Source organism: Aquarana catesbeiana, unplaced genomic scaffold (assembly GCF_042186555.1).
Source record: "Aquarana catesbeiana isolate 2022-GZ unplaced genomic scaffold, ASM4218655v1 unanchor234, whole genome shotgun sequence".
NCBI lineage: Eukaryota > Metazoa > Chordata > Amphibia > Anura > Ranidae > Aquarana > Aquarana catesbeiana.
The window spans coordinates 182156-203356 of record NW_027362662.1 but is presented as its reverse complement, the minus strand read 5'-3'; the positions used below and the strand labels follow the sequence as shown (position 1 = coordinate 203356).

Below are 21201 nucleotides of genomic sequence, written 5' to 3'. Positions count from 1 at the left end.
AATAACCAGACTGAAGCCAGGGGGAGCTATAATGTTTAGAGCAGGGTTGGGCAATTCATTTTCCCAAGAGACCACATGAGAATCTGGGACTGTTGTGGAGGACCAAACTTAATTCTGGCCAATTGTAATTTTGGATAGGGATGAGCCGAACACCCCCCGGTTCGGTTTGCACCATAACTTGTGAACAGGCAAAAAAATTCACGCAAACACCGTTAAAGTCTATGGGACACGAACATGAAAAATCAAAAGTGCTCATTTTTTTTAGGCTTATATTCAAGTTATTGCCATAAAAAGTGTTTGGGGACCCGGGTCCTGCCCCAGGGGACATGTATCAATGGAAAAAAAGTTTTAAAAACGTCAGTTTTTTCGGGAGCAGTGATTTTAACCAGTTCAGAACCGCGCTATTGCCGAATGATGGCAACAGCGTGGACCTGCTTTCCCGGGACAACGTCTATTGACGTTGTCCAGTGCACGAGCAGCCTGCGCGCCCTCTGCAGGGCGCGCTCGGTGATCAGCGAGTCTATGAGACTCGCTTGATCACAGATCAGAGTAAGGGGTCAGTCCTGACCCCTTACCACGTGATGAGCTGTCAGCCAATGACAGCTGATCAGGTGATGTAAACAGAGCCAGTAATCAGCTATTTTTTCTCCTCGCGCTGACAGCGTGAGGAGGAAAAAAAAGCCGATCACCGGTGGCCGTGAGAGGGACATCAGTCCCGATGACGGCGATCATCTGTGCCCCCTGCCAGTGACACCTAGCAATAGGCGGCAGTGCTGCCTACCAGTGCCCACAGTGCCAACCATCAGTGCCCACAGTGCCACCCATCAGCGCCCACATGCCCACCCATCAGCGTCCACAATCAGTGCCACAACAACAGTGCTGCACATCAGTGCCACCTATCAGTGCCCATCAGTGTCACCTACCAGTGCCCCCCATCAGTGCCGCCCATCAGTGGTACCCATCCGTGCCACCCTATCTGTGCCCATCAGTGCCGCCTTATCTGTGCCTATCAGTGCCGCCTTAACTGTGCCTATCCGTGCCCATCAGTGCAGCCTATCAGTACCCACCGGAACAGCCTCATCAGCGCATACCAATGAAGGAGAAAAATTACTTGTTTGCAAAATTTTATAACAAACTATGAAACATGATTTTTTTTTTCTAAATTTTCCATCTTTTTTTGTTTGTTTACCAAAAAATAAAAATCCCAGCTGTGATTAAATACCACCAAAAGAAAGCCCTATTTGTGGGAAAAAAAATGATAAAAACTTCATTTGGGTACAGTCTTGTATGACCGCGCAATTGTCATTCAAAGTGCGACAGCGCTGAAAGCTGAAAATTGGTCTGGGCAGGAGGGGGGTTTAAGTGCCCAGTAAGCAAGTGGTTAGAACGGTACCACAGCAAAATGACATTTCTAAAGGAAAAAAAGGCATTTAAAATTGCTTGCGGCTGTAATGTATTGTCGGGTCCCAGCAATATACATAAAAATCATTGAAAAAAACGACATGGGTCCCCCCCAAGTCCATTACCAGGCCCTTTGGGTCTTGTATGAATATTAAGGGGAACCCCGCACCAAAAAAAAAAATAGCGTGGGGGTCCCCCCAAAATCCATACCCGGCCCTACAGGTCTGGTATGGATATTAAGGGAAACCCTGCACCAAAATGTAAAAAAAAATGGTGCGGGGGTTCCCCCAAAATCCTTACCAGGCCCTTCAAGTCTGGTATGGATTTTAAGGGGAACCCCTTGCCAAAATTTAAAAAATGGCATGAGGGCCCCCCAAAATACAGACCCTTATCCGAGCACGCAACCTGGCAGGCCGCAGGAAAAGGGGGAGACGAGAGAATGCCCCCCTCAAACCATACCAGGCCACATGCCCTCCATATGGGGAGGGTGCTTTGGGGTCACCCCAAAGCACCTTGTCCCCACATTGATGGGGACAAGGGCCTCATCCCCACAACCCTTGCACGGTGGTTGTGGGGGTCTGTGGGTGGGGGGCTTATCGGAATCTGGAAGCCCCCTTTAACAAGGGGACCCCCAGATCCCGACTCCCTCCATGTGAACAGGTATCGGGTGACCCCGCCCCCTCTGATGTTACATGACATCAGAGGGGGCAGGGTCACCCGTTTACTTCAGAAGTGGCCCCGCCCTCAGCTATATAACAGCTGTCAATGCAGAAAGACTGAAGGCAGCGGGAGCCTCCTATGGAGGCAGAGTTTTTTCCTTTCTTATTTTTCTCGGTCTGTCGAACGCAGTGATCGAAGATAAATGGACATAGCAGGACTTTTTTTTAAATAAAGGACTTGTCCTAAATTGTCTGCTGTCATTTTTACCATTTTTACACTTTTTTTGTTGAATGTGTAGGGGTACAATGTACCCGATACCCATTCACATAGGGGGGGCTGGGAACTGGGGGTCCCCTTGTTACAGGTGGCTTCCAGATTCCGATAAGCCCCCCACCCGCAGATCCCCACAACCACTGGGCATGGTTTGTGGGGATGAGGCCCTTGTCCCCATCAACATGGGGACAAGGTGTTTTGAGGGGAACCCCAAAGCTCTCTCCCCATGTTGAGGGCATGTGCCCTGGTACGGTTCAGGAGGGGGAGGGCGCTCTCTCGTTCCCCACTTTTCCTGTGGCCTGCCAGGTTTGGTGCTCAGATAAGGGTCTGGTATGGATTTTGGGGGGGCCCCCAAGCCATTTTTTTAAATATTGGAGCGGGGTTCCCCATAATATTCACACCAGACCCAAACGGCCTGGTAATGGACTGGGGGAACTCACGCCATTTTGTTCAATGATGTGCTACTTTACAGGCAGACTAAGGAGACCCCCCAGGCACAATATTTAATAGTAATTGTTTCACTTTAAGCGTTATTAAAATTACTGCTCCTAAAAAAAAGTCCCAGAATCCCTGCCCTGTGTGTTAAGGACTTAACCCCTTGTCTGCCTGGATCTCTGCCCTGTGTGCTGAGGACTTTAACGCCCTGTACCCTGCTCTGTGGACTACCTCCCCCTTACTGTCCCATATTGCCATCCTGAGAATCATTCTTCATTGCTGTGTCTTCTGTTGTTCTGTGGACTAGTTTCCCTACTGTCTGTACCCCAAGGCTCCCCAACAAACGCCTGCGTTTCGGGTTTCGTGTGATCTGCCTCCATGTGCTTATAGTCACAAAAAATTTCAACCTAGGAACTTAAGATGACTTGGAGAATTTAATTTTCATTCAGAAGGTACCATCTCCATGGTCTCATAATACAAGCAGTTGTACTATACCAGAAGACAACAAGGTCCACCCAATCAGACCTTCCCCTCAGTTTATGTCTTTGGAAATCAGCTCTCCAAGGATCTTTCATTTTGACTTGTGATACTAAGTTCATCAGAAGTTCACTCTGCATATCTCATTAAGAATCCATATTATTTATAATTTCATATAAAAAAATCCTGATAACGTTTTTAGTATGTATGGCATGGGCTACCCAGCTGATTCCTACAGCTGTCTTGCCTGACATCCTTTTGTAGCCATTTGGTTCTATTGTGCCAAAGCCTGGTGGTCCAGACACCCACTCTGAATTCCATAACGACTCTTGTTCTAACAGCTTCTCTAGTAGAGATCCGCTGGGGAAGAGTAGAGTTCCATATGAACACTCCCTGATCCAGGCATAATCCCTACAACTCCTGGTGTGTTAGGGCACCTGGATGGGTAAATATTACCTTGGAAAGATCTGGATGAGTGCTAAAATGCAAAGCAGTTTCTAGCAACCAAACTAGTAACTAAGACATGGAATGCCAAGTTACAATTGGACACCTTGGTGTCAGGGTACTTGTACAGGTTAAAGACTCTAGTGTTGAACCTTTGGATAGCCAATGGGATCCCAGCATTGGGATGTAGCACTGAGCACCTACTATAAAGATTTGATCGGTGGGACACCCAGCCATTTTCCAGACCTCGGCAGCAGGGCACCCAGCCAGTTTCCAGACCCTGTCAGTGGGGTATCCTGCAGGTTGAAGGACTATAGCCTTAGGATATTGGGGAAGTCTTCAGACACTGATGCCGGGTAAGGATGAGCCGAATACCCCCCCCCCCGTTCAGTTCACGACAGAACATCCGAACAGGCAAAATATTTGGAAGAACACATGAACACCGTTAAAGTCTATGGGACACGAACATGAAAAATCAAAAGCGCTCATTTAAAAGGCTTATATGCAAGTTATTGTCATAAAAAGTGTTTGGGGACCCGGGTCCTGCCCCAGGGGACATGTATCAATGCAAAAAAAAGTTTTAAAAATGGATGTTTTTTTGGGAGCAGTGATTTTATTAATGCTTAAAGTGAAACAATAAAAATGAAATATTCCTTTAACCGCTTCCCGAACGCCTCACGCAGATATACTGCGGCAGAAGGGCACGTACAGGCAGAATCCTGTACCTGTAAGTTGCCCTTTAAGAGGCAGCTTGCGGGCGCGCCCGCCCGCCGGGAGCTTCGTGAGCGTGATCGCGGGTCCCACGGACTCGATGTCCACGGGGATACCCGCGATCGTCTCACGGGGAGGAAGAATGGGGAAATCCTAATGTAAACAAGCACTTCCCCGTTCTGCCTAGGGACACTGTCACTGATCACAGCTCCTTGTAATCTGGAGTGGTGATCAGTGTTGTGTCACACACAGCCCCCCCCCACAGTTAGAATCACTTCCTAGGACACACTTAACCCCTACAGCGCCACCTAGTGGTTAACCCCTTCACTGCCAGTCACATTTACACAGTAATCAATGCATTTTTAATTGCACTGATAGCTGTAAAAAATGTGAATGGTCCCAAAAGTGTCCGCTCTGTCTGCCATAATGTCGCAGTCACGATAAAAATCGCTGATCGCCGCCATTACTAATAAAAAAAAATTATAATAAAAATGCCATAAAACTATCCTCTATTTTGTTAACGGTGCAACATTTGCGCAAACCAATAAATAAACGCTTATTGTGATTTTTTTTTTACCAAAAATATGTAGAAGAATACGTATGGGCCTAAAATGTGGGAAAAAAAAAATGTGGAGCGAGGTTCCCGATAATATTCACACCAGACCCAAACGGCCTGGTAATGGACTGGGGGAACTCACGCTGTTTTGTTCAATGATGTGCTACTTTACAGGCAGACTAAGGAGACCCCCCAGGCACAATATTTAAAGGAATATTTAATTTTTATTGTTTCACTTTAAGCATTATTAAAATTACTGCTCCTGAAAAAAGACCCAGAATTCCTGCCCTGTGTGTTAAGGACTTAACCCCTTGTCTGCCCGGATCTCTGCCCTGTGTGCTAGAGACTTACCACCTGCTGTTCCAACCCCGCTCTGTGTGCCTATGAATTAACGCCCTGTACCCTGCTCTGTGGACTACCTCCCTTTGCTGTCTCAACTTGTCCTAAGAACCACTTTTCATTGCTGTGTCTTCTGTTTGCCCTGTGGATTACCTCCCCTTTGCTGTCCCATACACAGAGGCCGAGACCACTGCACTCTGGGCTGTAAATGTCAGGTTCCACACTTACCAGACAGATGAGTCCACGTGGGCAGAGGGTAGGCTCCCTTACGTGTCCGATTCGGGGCCCCTGGTAGAGCAGACAGGAGGCCCGCCAGTGCGGAGTGGTATGAGAGCCTGAAGTAAAGTCCTGGAGCACAGTGGTCTGGCAAGCAACCGGTAGAGCTTGAGACTTGATGGAGCAGATGCTGAGCAGGAGTTAATCAGACTTGGTCACACACAGGCAGAGGTCGGCAACGGGCTGGCGGCAACGGTACAAGGGAGAAGGCAGAAGCGAAGTCAGACAAGCCGGGGTCGGGTTCAGGCAGCAGTCAAGGAAGGTCCAAAGGTAGCCGGGTCACAACGGGAAAACACTACGGAGATACAGGAACACAGGATGATCACGGGACAAGACACAGAGCTGTTTGATCAGGCAGCACCCGTTCAGTGCAGAGGCAGGCTTCAAATAGGCTGATTGGCGCCAAAACGCCGCGCACATGCGCGCGCCGATTCGCCAAGGCGCGTCGCGCGCCCGAGCGCGCCCCCGACACCAGCACGCACGCCCACACCGCCGGGCACGACAAAGGCAGCGCCCACAGGCAGACGCGCGCTAACGCGGACGCGCGTTAGCGCGAACGCGCGCACGCACAAACGCCCGGACGCCACCCCGCACGCCACGGCCGGTCAGCCCAGGCGCGCCGATGCCCACAGGGACACGCGCCCCAGCACGCACAGGAACACGAACGCCAACGCGCCCCGGCGCGCACCGGCGCCGAACCAGGTAACCTCTCTGACAGTGCCCCCTCCTCAAGGGTAGACTCCGGATGCCCAGTTGGGCCATCTTCGAGGCATGAGAGGTTTTAAAGGACTGCAGGAGTTCTCTGGCGTGTAAATTGCTTTCCGGCTCCCACGAATTATCTTCGGGTCCATAGCCCTTCCATTTTACCAGATATTGCACCTAATTGTGCCTTCTTCTACAATCTAGAATTGCTTCCACTTCGAATTCCTCTTCGCCATTAACCACAATAGGTTTGGGTGGACCAATATTGCGACCAGAGAAGAAGTTAGGAGTGACTGGCTTCAGAAGAGACACGTGGAATACTGGATGTATCCTTAGAGAATTAGGAAGGTCCAGTTCGTAGGCCACATTGTTGATTTTCCTCTTGATCCGGAAGGGACCCAGATATTTGGGGCCCAGTTTTTTGGATGGGCAGGCCAACTTGAGATTAGTGGTAGACAGCCAGACAGAATTGCCGGGTTCGAGGACAAGTTCCCCCCGTCTCTTCCTGTCAAAGATTTTTTTGTAATCTTCCTGGGCCTTGGTCATGGTCTCCTGCAGCAATTTATTGTTGTTAGAGAAGAAGTCCAAAGTTTGGGATACTGCAGGAACAGGACATTCGGAGAATGATCCGGGCAAGAAGGATGGGTGGAAACCGTAATTGGCAAAAAACAGAGACTGGTTCGTAGCTGAATGTAGAGAATTATTGTAGGAGAACTCTGCGATGGGAAGCAGGGAGGCCCAGTCATCCTGAGAAAAAGCAGAAAAACAGCGGATGTATTGCTCCAAAGTCTGGTTCGTCCTCTCGGTTTGCCCATTTGACTGAGGGTGGTAAGCTGAAGAGAAAGACAACTCGATCTCAAGCGCGCCACAAAGGGCCTTCCAGAATCTGGAAGTGAACTGGACGCCCCTGTCCGAGACTATATTGGTCGGGACTCCATGCAGCCTGACAATCTCCTTAATGAAGATGGAAGCAGTCTCCTTGGCAGAAGGGGTGCCCTTCATGGGGAGGAAGTGGGCCATTTTAGACAGCCTGTCAACCACAACGAAAATGGACGAAAAACCTTCTGATGGTGGAAGCTCAACAATAAAGTCCATTGATATCATGGTCCAAGGTCTCTCAGGAACTGGCAATGGTCTCAACAGGCCCCATGCTCTTGTTCTGCTAGTCTTGTTTCTGGCACACGTGTTACAGGACTCCACATAGTCCTTGCAATCCTTAGTAAGACACGGCCACCAAAAGGTGCGTTGGACGAGGTCGATTGTTTTCCGAGTGCCGAAGTGGCCAGCCAGTTTGTGGTCATGACATAAACTTAACACCTCTACCTTTAACTCCTCAGGGACCACAATCTTATTCTTGAACCAGAACAGTCCATCCTTGGTACAGGACTCAACAGGTGGAGACATCCCCATAGAGGCGCGTCTGATTCGGGAAATTAGATCCTCCTGAAGGACTAAGAAATTTCCAGAGGGAAGGATGGTATCTGGGGACACGGTTCTTTCAGAATCGAGAAACATCCGGGAGAGGGCATCAGGTTTAACATTCTTGGATCCGGGTCTGAACGTAATATGAAAAATAAATCGGGAAAAAAAAAGTGCCCATCTGGCCTGCCGGGGTCTCAATCTCTTGGCTGTCCTTAAATATTCCAAGTTCTTATGGTCTGTGTAGATCAAAATGGGGTGTGCTGCGCCTTCCAGAAGGTAACGCCATTCCTCCAGAGCCGTTTTAATGGCTAAAAGCTCCCGATCACCCACGTCGTAGTTTTTCTCGGACGGAGAAAGTTTGCGTGAGAAGAATCCCACAGGGTACAGAAGTGCTTGGGCACCCTGTCTCTGTGAAAGTACAGCTCCGACTGCAACCTCAGACGCATCTACCTCTAGGACGAAAGGCAAGGCAGGGTTGGGGTGCTTGAGGATAGTGGCTGAGGTGAACAGCGCCTTAAGTTTTTCAAAGGCCTCTTGAGCCGCAGGGGTCCAATGGAAACGACATCCTTGTTTGGTAAGCTCTGTGATGGGAGTTATAATTGAAGAAAATCCTTTAATAAATTTTCTATAGAAATTGGCAAAGCCAATAAAGCGTTGTACTCCTTTTTTGTCAGTTGGTGCAGGCCAATCCAGAATAGCGGATACTTTCTGTGGATCCATTTTAATGCCATCGGGGGAAATAATCAAGCCCAGGAACTGGATAGATTGGAGATCGAATTCACATTTTTCAAGTTTGGCGTACAGTCCGTGTTGTCTGAGCCGGGAAAGTACATTTCGTACATGCTTACGATGTTCCATCAGGGAGGCCGAGAAAACTAAGATATCGTCCAAGTAAACGATGACATATAAATCCAGTAAGTCATGGAAGACATCGTTGATGAAATGCTGGAACGTTGCCGGTGCATTGCACAGACCAAAAGGCATGACGAGATATTCGTAATGTCCAAATCGAGTACGAAAGGCCGTCTTCCACTCATCTCCTTCTCTTATGCGGATCAAGTTATAGGCTCCACGGAGGTCTAGCTTGGTAAAGACGGTAGCCGATCCCAATCTCTGAAATAGCTCGGGAACCAGGGGTAGCGGGTATCTGTTTTTAATAGTAATTTTATTGAGCTCCCGATAGTCAATACAAGGACGTAAGGAGTGATCCTTTTTTTCCACGAAGAAGATACCTGCCCCAGCTGGAGACGTGGAAGGACGGATGAACCCTTTCTTTAGGTTCTCGTCTATATACGTTTTCAGAGTGCCCAACTCCTGCTCAGTTAGAGGGAAGATCCTTCCAAAGGGGACTTCGGTGCCTGGTAAGAGTTCTATTGGGCAATCATAGGGTCGATGTACTGGAAGGGTTTCTGCTCCTTTTTTGCTAAACACATCCAGGAAATCCCGGTAAGGTTCAGGAAGATCTTGGCAGGGCTTGGCTTCAGAGTCTATGCGCAGGCATTGGGAGGAAGTTAATGGGGTCCCCCGTAAGCAGTGTTGTCTGCAATATTCTGAGGAAAACTGAATCTTGCCTGTGGACCAGTTGATACTGGGATTGTGGGCCTGTAGCCAAGGCATTCCTAGGATGACTGGGAAGAGAGGAGAGAAAATTATATCTAGGCGTAAAAGTTCCTGGTGTTCCGGGCCAATGGTGGCCAACAGAGGAACCGTTTCTTGAGTGACGGGTCCGGAGCGGAGGGTGGAGCCATCCGCTAGAAAAACTGCCAGTCCTTGAGCTTTAGTCTGAGTGGGAATATGGTGGGTTTCGACGAAGGTCCGGTCAATGAAACCACTACAAGCTCCGGAGTCAATGATGACCGGTACTGGGATGCTCCTTCCAGGTAACTGTAATACAATGGAGAAAGTTAAATGGTTACCAGTACTAGGTAGGACAGGTGCACACAATGAAGAAGACGACAGACACTTACGTCTTTTGTTTGGGCATGCTCTTGCAAAATGACCAGACTCCCCACAGTACAGGCATAGATTGAGTGTGCGCCTACGTGTCTTCTCCTCAGAAGTCAGAGAGGGACGGAGCAATCCCAACTGCATGGGCTCCGGGGCCTCCGGGCCAGGGGTAGAAGAGACCAGTGGAGCTTGGTTTGAGGCACTAGGGGCCCTGGGCAACATCCAGGTAAGGCGTGGGTGACTGACAGACCTCTCAGAGCGTCTCTCCCTGAGACGGCGGTCGATCTGGATGGACAGATTAATTAACTCTTCCAGTGTCTGAGGTATTCCCACTCGTGCCAATTCGTCCTTTAGAGGATCTGACAACCCCAGCCGATATTGGTGACGCAAGGCTGCGTCATTCCAATCCGTATCCAAGCTCCAACGCCTAAACTCCACGGCGTAGTCTTCAGCAGCTCTGCGACCTTGTTGAAGGGCATGTAAAGCGGCCTCTGCCGTGGCTGTTAGCTGGGGGTCCTCATACAACTGAGCCATAGCTAGGAAGAAGGCATCTAGGGAATCAAGAGATTGGGCCTTTTGCTCCAATAAGCGGTGGGCCCAGGTTTGAGGCTCTCCGGTCAACAGGGATATGACGAACCCCACTTTAGTAACTTCCAGGGAGAATGTTCGGGGCTGCAAAGCGAAGTAGAGCTCGCATGCGTTGCGAAACGCTCGGAACTTACTGCGTTCTCCGGAGAATTTTTCGGGTGTAGGCACCCTGGGTTCTGGAGGGAGCATCACTACAGCGGGTGCTGAAACAGGGTTGGCAGGAACTGCCCCAGGAGGAGAGGCTGCGAGGGCCTGAACCTGTCCTTCCAATCTGGTGTAGCCTTCCTGTAGGCTTTTAACGGCTTGAGTAAGGCCCGCTAGGTGCCTGCACAGTTCATCCATGGGGGAGGCCCCCTGCCCGGACTCAGTCATGGCTGCCTGATACTGTCAGGTTCCACACTTACCAGACAGATGAGTCCACGTGGGCAGAGGGTAGGCTCCCTTACGTGTCCGATTCGGGGCCCCTGGTAGAGCAGACAGGAGGCCCGCGAGTGCGGAGTGGTATGAGAGCCTGAAGTAAAGTCCTGGAGCACAGTGGTCTGGCAAGCAACCGGTAGAGCTTGAGACTTGATGGAGCAGATGCTGAGCAGGAGTTAATCAGACTTGGTCACACACAGGCAGAGGTCGGCAACGGGCTGGCGGCAACGGTACAAGGGAGAAGGCAGAAGCGAAGTCAGACAAGCCGGGGTCGGGTTCAGGCAGCAGTCAAGGAAGGTCCAAAGGTAGCCGGGTCACAACGGGAAAACACTACGGAGATACAGGAACACAGGATGATCACGGGACAAGACACAGAGCTGTTTGATCAGGCAGCACCCGTTCAGTGCAGAGGCAGGCTTCAAATAGGCTGATTGGCGCCAAAACGCCGCGCACATGCGCGCGCCGATTCGCCAAGGTGCGTCGCACGCCCGCGCGCCCGAGCGCGCCCCCGACACCAGCACGCACGCCCACGCCGCCGGGCACGACAAAGGCAGCGCCCACAGGCGGACGCGCGCTAACGCGGACGCGCGTTAGCGTGAACGCGCGCACGCACAAACGCCCGGACGCCACCCCGCACGCCACGGCCGGTCAGCCCAGGCGCGCCGGTGCCCACAGGGACACGCGCCCCAGCACGCACAGGAACACGAACGCCAACGCGCCCCGGCGCCCAACCAGGTAACCTCTCTGACAGTAAATGCCTGACCAATGCATTCCATACACAGGGCTGTATATGACATGTTCCTGATCTCTGCACTCTATACACAGGGCTGTATATGACATGTCCCTGACCACTGCACTCTATACACAGGGCTGTATATGACATGTTCCTGACTAGGGATGAGCTTCGAGTTCCAGTCGAACTCATGTTCGACTCGAACATTGGCTGTTCGCCCGTTCGCCGAACAGCGAACAATTTGGGGTGTTCGCGGCAAATTCGAAAGCCGTGGAACACCCTTTAAAAGTCTATGGGAGAAATCAAAAGTGCTAATTTTAAAGGCTTATGTGCAAGTTATTGTCATAAAAAGTGTTTGAGGACCTGGGTCCTGCCCCAGGGGACAAGGATCAATGCAAAAAAAAGTTCGGGAGCAGTGATTTTAATAATGCTTAAAGTGAAACAATAAAAGTGTAATATTCCTTTAAATTTCGTACCTGGGGGTGTCTATAGTATGCCTGTAAAGGGACGCATGTTTCCCGTGTTTAGAATAGTCTGACAGCAAAATGACATTTCAAAGGAAAGAAAGCCATTTAAAACTACTCGCAGCTATTAATTGCCGGTCCGACAATACACATAAAAGTTCATTGATAAAAACGGCATGGGAATTCCCCACAGGGGAACCCTGAACCAAAATTTTAAAAAAAATGACGTGGGGGGTCCCCCTAAATTCCATACCAGGCCCTTCAGGTCTGGTATGGATAGTAAGGGGAACCCCGGCCAAAATAAATTTTAAAAAAAAATGGCGTGGGGTCCCCCTCAAAATCTATACCAGACCCTTCAGGTCTGGTATGGATTTTAAGGGGAACCCCGCGCCAAAATTTTTTAAAAAATGGCGTGGGGTCCCCCCAAAAATCCATGCCAGACCCTTATACAAGCACGCAACCTGGCAGGCCGCAGGACAAGAGGGGGGATGAGAGAGCGCCCCCCCCTCCTGAACCGTACCAGGCCACATGCCCTCAACAGTGGGAGGGTGCTTTGGGGTAGCCCCCAAAACACCTTGTCCCCATGTTGATGGGGACAAGGGCCTCATCCCCACAACCCTTGCCCGGTGGTTGTGGGGGTCTGTGGGCGGGGGGCTTATGGGAATCTGGAAGCCCCCTTTAACAAGAGGACCCCCAGATCCCAGCCCTCCCCCTGTGTGAAATGGCTGCCATTTCACACAAAAAATGTTGAAAATGACAAGAGACAGTTTTTGACAATTCCTTTATTTAAATGCTTCTTCTTTCTTCTACCTTCTAGCTGCCTTCGGTTTCTTCCTCTATCTTCTTCTTCTGGTTCTTCCTCCGGTGTTCTCTTCCTGCATCTTCATCCGCGGCGCCTTCTTCCCTTCTTCTCCTTAGGCCGCTCCTCATTCGAAAAAGGGAAAAAGACACCGCGGATGAAGATGCAGGACGAGAACACTGGAGGAAGAATCAGAAGAAGAAGAAGATGCAGGAAGTAACCGAAGGAAGATAGAAGAAAGAAGATAGAAGAAGCATTTAAATAAAGGAATTGTCAAAAAACTGTCTCGTCATTTTTAACATTTTTGTGAAATGGTAGGGGTACTTTTGTACCCCCTTACCATTTCACACAGGGGGGTGGGCCAGGATCTGGGGGTCCTCTTGTTAAAGGGGGCTTTCAGATTCCGATAAGCCCCCCACCCGCAGACCCCCACAACCACCAGGCAAGGGTTGTGGGGATGAGGCCCTTGTCCCCATCAACATGGGGCCAAGGTGTTTTGGGGGCTACCCCAAAGCACCCTCCCACTGTTGAGGGCATGTGATCTGGTACAGTTCAGGACGGGGGGCGCTCTCTCATCCCCCCCCCTCTTTTCCTGCGGCCTGCCAGGTTGCGTGCTCGGATAAGGGTTTGGTATGGATTTTTGGGGGGGACCCCACGCCATTTCTTTTTTAATTTTGGTGTGGGGTTCCCCTTAAAATCCATTCCAGACCTGAAGGGTCTGGTATAGATTTTGAGGGGGACCCCATGCCTTTTTTTTTAATTGTGGCCGGGGTTCCCCTTAATATCCATACCAGACCTGAAGGGCCTGGTATGGAATTTAGGGGGACCCCCACATCATTTTTTTTTTTATTTTGGTTCGGGGTTCCCCTGTGGGGAATTCCCATGCCGTTTTTTATCAATGAACTTTTATGTGTATTGTCGGACTGGCAATACATTAATAGCCGCGAGTAGTTTTAAATGACTTTTTTTCCTTTGAAATGTCATTTTGCTTTACAGGCATACTATAGACACCCTCCAGGTACGAAATTTAAAGGAATATTACACTTTTATTGTTTCACTTTAAGCATTATTAAAATCGCTGCTCCCGAAAAAACGACTGTTTTTAAAACTTTTTTTTGCATTGATCCATGTCCCCTGGGGCAGGACCCAGGTCCCCAAACACTTTTTATGACAATAACTTGCATATAAGCCTTTAAAATTAGCACTTTTGATTATTTATGTTCGTGTTCCATAGACTTTAACGGTGTTCGAACAAATTTTTTGCCTGTTCGCAAGTTCTGGTGTGAACCGAACAGGGGGGTGTTCGGCTCATCCCTATTCCTGACCCCTGCACTCTATACACAGGACTGTATATGACATGTTCCTGACCACCACACTCTATACACAGGGCTGTATATGACATGTTCCTGACTAATGCACTCTATACACAGGACTGTATATGACATGTTCCTGACCACCGCACTCTATACACAGGACTGTATATGACATGTTCCTGACCACCGCACTCTATACACAGGACTGTATATGACATGTTCCTGACCACCGCACTCTATACACTGGACTGTATATGACATGTTCCTGAGCACTGCACTCTATACACAGGGCTGTATATGGCATGTTCCTGACCACTTCACGCTGTATTATGAGAGTTTAGTTTGGATTTTGCGCAGAGTGGAAACATCAAGATTATCTTAGAACTCATAAGTCCATGAGTATGATCTCAGTCATCAGTATGAAACCATGCCTAAGGGATCTATATATATAGAGAATTTGTTGAATGAATGTTACGAGCATTTGCCCAGCTGTGATATATTTGGGCCATAATTTAATTAACATAGTGATTTTCTTTGATCGTCAGCTCCATCAAGTGGTCATAATGAGGGATATTTCTTGAAATGCCTCCATCAGTAAAAAGAGCATCATACAGCATTATGGCCAATTATACAAAATACGTCTGATATTTGTCATGGCTGGGCAAATGCTTGTCCCATTCATTCAATGTTTTTGTTCTTCAAAATAGAACTTCAAGCATTTGTGAAATCTTACACCACAATGAAAGGTAATGACTCAATTTTTATTTTTCTATTTCTATCTATGGCCAACACAGTACAACACTTCATCCATGTCTTTGGTGATCTCTGATCTCCTTATCAACTGTTTCTTACATGATGAAGATCAGCCATGGAGTACAGCCGTGGTCAAAAGTTTTTAAAAAGACACAAATATTAATTTTCACAAAGGCTGTTGCTTCAGTGTTTTTAGATGTTTCTGTCAGATGTTACTATGGGATACTGAAGTATAATACGTGTCAAAGTCTTTTATTGACAATTACATAAAGTTTATACAGAGTCAATATTTGAAGTGATAACCCTTCTTTTTCAAGACCTCTCCAATTTCCCCTGGCATGCTGTCACTCAACTTCTGGGCCACATCCTGACTGATGGCCGTCTCCCCCCGCCCCATTCTTGCATAAGCAATGCTTGCAGTTTGTCAGAATTTGTGGCAATTTTTTATTCACCTGCCTCTTGAGGGTTAACCACAAGTTCTCAATGGAATTAGGGTCTGGGGAGTTTCCTGACCATGGACCAAAAATGTCCATGTTTTGTTCCCCAAGCCCCTTAGTTCTCACTTCTGCCTTATAGCAAGGTGCTCCATCATACTGGAAAAGGCATTGTTTCTCACCAAACTGTTCTTGGATGGTTGGGAGAAGTTACTCTCGGAGGATGTTTTTGTACCATTCTTTATTCCAGGCAAATTGTGAGTGAGCCCACTCCCTTGGCCGAGAAACAACCCCACACATGAATGGTCTCAGGATGCTTTAATGTTGGCATGACACAGGACTGATGGTAGCACCCACCTATTCCTCTCTGGACAAAGATTTTTTCCAGATGCCCCAAACAATGGGAAAGGGGATTTGTTAGAGAAACTTACTTCCCCCCAGTCCTCAGCAGTCCAATCCCTGTACCTTTTGCAGAATATCAGTCTGACCCTGATGTTTTTCCTGGAGAAGTGACTTGTTGCCCTTCTTGACACTAGGCGACTCTCCAAAAGTCTTCAACTCACTGTGCATGCAGATGGACTCCCACCTGCCTGCTGCTATTCCTGAGCAAGCTCTACACTGGTGGAGCCTCGATCCCGCAGCTGAATCACCTGTAGGAGAACTGGGGCATGCTGGACTTTCTTAGGCGCCCTGAAGTCTTCTTCACAAATGCAGTGGAAATGTTTTTTATGGGATTCAGTTCATTTTCATGGCAATTAATTGCAATTCATCTGATCACTTTTCATAACATTCTGGAGTATATGCAAATTGCCATCATAAAAACTGAGGCAGCAGACTTTGTGAAAAATAGGATTTTTAAATACAGCTTATCTGTAAAATCCTTTTCTTGCGAATACATCACGGGACACAGAGGCTTAGTAATTACTTAGTGGGTTAGTCACCTTCAGGTGATTGGACACTGGTAACCCTAATTACAAGTGAGTTCCTCCATAATGTAACCCCTCCCATATGGAGAGTACATCAGTTTTGTAGCAAAGCAATAAGTACCCCAACGTATAATCCCGAAGAGGGGTGGGAGCTCTGTGTCCCGTGATGCATTCCCAAGAAAAGGATTTTACAGGTAAGCTGTATTTAAAAATCCTATTTTCTTGTTCATACATCACGGGACACAGAGGCTTAGTAATTACTTAGTGGGATGTCCTAAAGCAATGCCAAATTCAGGGGAGGGAGACACAGATCAGAAAATACAAGACCGCCAACGGACAAGAGCATCTAAACTGCTGCCTGCAGCACACTGTGCCCGAAGACAGCATCCTCATGCCCTCTTACATCTACCTGATAGAATCTAGTGAATGTATGGACTGAAGACCAAGTTGCAGCCTTGCAGATCTGAGCCAAGGAGGCCTACGGATGCACTGCCCATGAAGCACTAACCGCTCTAGTTGAGTGCACTTTAACCTGAAAAGGATGAATCTTCTTTTTTAAACCATAGGCCTGAATAATAACCTGCCGAATCCATCTAGAAATAGTGGATTTCGACGCTGTCTGGCCCTTTCTGGCAGAATAAACAGACAATCAGACTTTCGTATCTGAGCGGTTACCTGCAGATAGATACACTCTCTCGATGTTGTAAGAGCAGTCAGTAACAACTCCTCTTCCGCAGACTGCGGATCTGGAAAAAAGGACGGTAGAACCACATCTTGATTCAGATGGAATCCTGACACTACCTTAGGTAAGAAAGTCGGGTGAGGACGCAACACCACCCTGTCTTTGTGAATAATCAAGTATGGCTCTTTACAAGAAAGAGCTGCTAATTCTGATACCCTTCTAGCTGAGGAAATGGCTACCAAAAAGACCATTTTTTTTGTCAGAACTAAAGAAGCATGGTGCAATGGTTCAAAGGGTTGTTCTTGCAAAAAGGACAAAACCAAATTCAGATCCCATGGGCACACAGGAGGTTTGACTGGCGGATTTAAGCGTAGTTCCCCCTGAACAAAGGCCTGGCCCAGGGAATGTGAGGCAAGTGGCTTTTGAAAGAATACTGACAAGGCAGAGATTTGGACTTTGATAGTGCTCAAAGCCAGCTTCATTTCTATGCCTAACTGAAGAAAGGCAAGGATCCTGTTAATGGCATACTTTTTTTGGATACCACCCCCTGGGTTCACACCAGGAAACATATGCTTTCCAGGTTCTGTAAGCCGGCCTGGAGGCTGGCTTCCTGGCATTAACCAGAGTGGAAAGGACTGATTCTGGGAGCCCATGGCCTTTTAGAATGTGAGTTTCAGCAGCCAAACTGTCAATTCAGACTTCGTAAGGCTGGATGGAATATTGGACCTTGCGAGAGTAGATCTGGGCATAGCGGAAGAACCCAGGGTTTCCCTACTGCCATCTTTACGATCTCTGCATACCGAGGTTGTCTGGGCCAAGTTGGGGCCACTAGAATGACCGACTTTGCTTCCCTTTTGACCCTCCAAAAGAACAGCGGAAGTAGCAGAATTGGAGGAAAAGTATATATCAGAGAGTACTGATCCCACGGAACCGTTAAGGCATCTGACCCTTAAGCTAGCAGATCCTTTTTTTTTTTTTTTTGACACAAAGTTGTCCAGCTTCCTGTTGAATCTGGACGTGAACAAGTCTACATCTGGGGCACTCCCCTGAATATGTGGGGGTGTAGAGACCATTCTCTTAGAAAATCCGCCTGCCAATTTTCCACCCCTGGAATAAAGACCGAAGATAGGCAAGTAATATGCCTTTCTGCCCACAGAAAGATGTGATTCACCTCTTTTTGGGCATCCAGACTTCTGGTGCCTGCTTGATGATTGATAGAAGCCACTGCCGTGGCATTGTTGGATTGTGTCCAGACAGGATGACCCTGAAGTCTGAAAGACTTCCAAGTATCTTACCGTGCTGAGCACATTGTGGCTTAGGCATGCTATGGATTGCTCTATGAATAACAAATCGTCCAGATAAGCTGTCACTGTTATGCCCTGAGCCCTTAGATTTGCCAAGGGCAGAGCTAGAACCTTTGTGAACACTCGAGAGGCTGTAGCAAGACCGAAAGGTAGGGCCACAAATTGAAAGTGGCGCCGATCCACCGCAAACCTTAAAAACCTTTGGTGAGCGAGAAATATTGGCACATGCAAATAAGCATCTTTGATGTCTATTGATGCCAAGAATTCTTCCCCCAAAGGGTGGTATCCTGTATAATTAAAGGAGGCTAAAAAAACATGCCTCGCTATGCAACCATGCCAAATCTAGGTGATCATGCAACCTTAGGCGATCCTTCATTCTTATCCGATTCAGCATCTTTTATGCAACCAAACATTCTGTGCATTATAAGCACTACTGTGCGGACAAGTACCCTTGTGAGATCAAGGATCCTCGTGTGATCAAGCACCCTTGTGCGATCCAGCATCTTTATGCAATCAAGCATCCTTATGAGATTTAAGCATCTTTTGGAAAAAAATTAGCTTCTTCGCGTGACCAAGTATCCTTGCGTAATCAAGGACTCTTGCGAGATCAAGCACCCCTGTGCGATCCAGCATCTTTATGCAATCAAGCATCTCAATGCGTTTTTTAGGCATTTCTGTAAAACAAGCCTCTCTGGGTGATCAAGTATCCTTGGGTAATTAAGGACCTCTGAGAGGTCAAACACCCTTGTGTGACCCCGCAACATTATGCATCCAAGCATTCTTATGCGATTTAGGCATTTCTGTGAAAACAAAAAGCCTTTCTGCGTGAGCGGGTATCCCCGGGCAAATAAGGACTCTTGTGAGGTTAAGCACTCTTGTGCGACCCTGTATCCTTACACAAACAGGTATTTATGCGTTTTTTAGGCAATTATGCGATTTTAGGCATTCATGCGATTTTTAAGCACATTCTCATGCGACTATGTAAGCCCACCACAAACAGCAAAAAAACATGTATTTCTATGTGTTACATATTACATGTTCTGCCACATGCATTTTATACATTCCATCCTCAGGTAATTCATGCAATATGGACTTATATAAAGAAAGTTTGTCCTCTGCTTGACATGCGTTCCTGCACTCATGCGTTTAGCCGTTTTGTGCTAGCAACAATGTGCACAGAACCGTGTACAGCACCTGGTATTCCCAGGTGATCTCCCATACAGGTACTAACCAGGCCTGCCCCTGCTTAGCTTCTGAGATCAGATGAGATCGGGCTTTCTCAGGGTGATGTGACCGTAGACATCTCAGCAGTTGTGCATTTGGCTAGTTTATAAGCAAGCACCTGCATGAGGATTTTTTTGGAGGTGCCACACCTTGTATTGATGACGGACTTGGACAGGTACAAGAAGCTTTATGGGGATTTTAATAAAAAAACCCAAGCAGGAGGCGGAGGCCCCGGACGTCTAGGCTGAGGGTAAATTATGCGCAGCCTGAATCTCTGCAAAAGATTTCAGCTACAACTCCTGAGCTTGCGAGGCCTCTGATACCTCCGCTTCATCAGATTGCACCTGTTCCCTGATGGTGATCTTTCATCATCAGATTGTAGATCCTCTTGATTGAAGATTTAGGGCAGGGTAAGGGGAATTATCCCAATCTTTTTCCCTCTTGAGAGGATGCTGTGATTAAACAGTTAACTTCTCAAGTACACCACACACTGCAATGCAAACAACTGTCTTTGAAAGACCTATGCAGGTCTGCAATGTTGGGAGAGGCTGCAAGCCTGCCAGGGGAAATGGCTTATGCTGTGCAGCTGCATCCAGTCTTTCAGGGGGATTGAACATTTAGATCAAGGCGTGATTTCTTACCTGCCTCTGAAGCCCTCTTATGGAGAGACATAGTCCTAAGCTGAGATAAGCAGAGGTACTAGTGTAAAGTGCAATCACTGTTGTGCTATAGTCTTATAATATAAACATTAGCTATAAACTGCACAACCTGATGCCGAGTAGATGTCTTAGGTTTGCCAGGATCCGATCCACTGGGATGCTTACTAAGCCCACAGCTCTGTGTCCCACCGCTTACAGGAGCTCTAGCGCTTTTAAAAACGGCCGCGGTGCGCCGTGCACACCACACATGCACTGCGCCGCAACCACGCCCCCCTCCCCTGCTGTAAAAGCGCGCCTCCTGCGTGCCCATAGGACCGTCATGGCGGCAGTGAGGTGGGAGAAAGGAGACCATCAGAGGACTGCGTGGGATCCCCCTTTAGTGTTTATGTGGCAGAGCCTGCAGTGGAGGAGGTGAGCGGCATTCACAGACCAGCTTCACTGAGCGTGTATCCTGGAAGGCATGTAAGGATACACCAGGTTGTCTCTTACTCCCTCTAGTGGCGGAAACCTGGTAAGACATGCAACTACTCGCAGAAGATATTCCATAATGTGTAAACTTTAAGATTGTCTTCACTTACCTTATCCCCGCCACAGGAACTGCTGAGAACAGACATATTCCAGCCTTCACCCATCACGGCGGGTAGTGTTGTGCCAACCCTCAGGGTTCTGGGTTCCTATTTACAGCAATCTCCTCCCTGGACCTGTAAAAGACTCTGCCAGGGACCTTTCATGCCACTGTTATATTAGTACACCAAGGAGGTTTGGATCCCAGAGCCCAGACCTCCAAGGAGAGACATTACAGGCAAAACCTTGTTTCTTCTTATCATGAGGCCCGGGTACCATCCATCTTCAGCATTTTAGTATAGGCCCAAGGCATGGATCTGGTTGTATAGCTCCTAGGCCTTCGCAGAGACCATAAAGCAGAGCTTGCTTCTTAGCACATCTTGAACGTGACCAACCACCTTAGACACTGGCGAAAAAACTGAGGTACTCGCCATATGGAAGGGGTTATATAGGGGAGGAACTCACTTGTAATTAGGGTTACCAGTGTCCAATCACCTGAAGGTGACTATCTAACCCAAAAATCAAAAAGGCAATAAACAAAAACTTAAAGTCTCTTTCAATATTGCAGCAGCGCTGTAACTACTCAAACAAGGGCAGGTTTAATAAGTTCAGTTCATGCATAGGATGATGTGGGCAGTGGAGAAGATTTGGATATCACTTTCACTGCATTCCATTAAGGGTACTTCCAGCATGTAATA

General features: G+C 48.0%; 1 protein-coding gene and 1 pseudogene across 1 annotated transcript in view; one reads left to right on the top strand and one right to left on the bottom strand.

Moving 5' to 3' along the window:
• The window catches only part of LOC141121921 (uncharacterized), a 186083-nt gene that overhangs the window by 89441 nt on the left and 75441 nt on the right, over positions 1-21201 (top strand). The window lies entirely within an intron of this gene.
• LOC141121931 (5S ribosomal RNA) lies at positions 19239-19357 on the bottom strand (annotated as a pseudogene).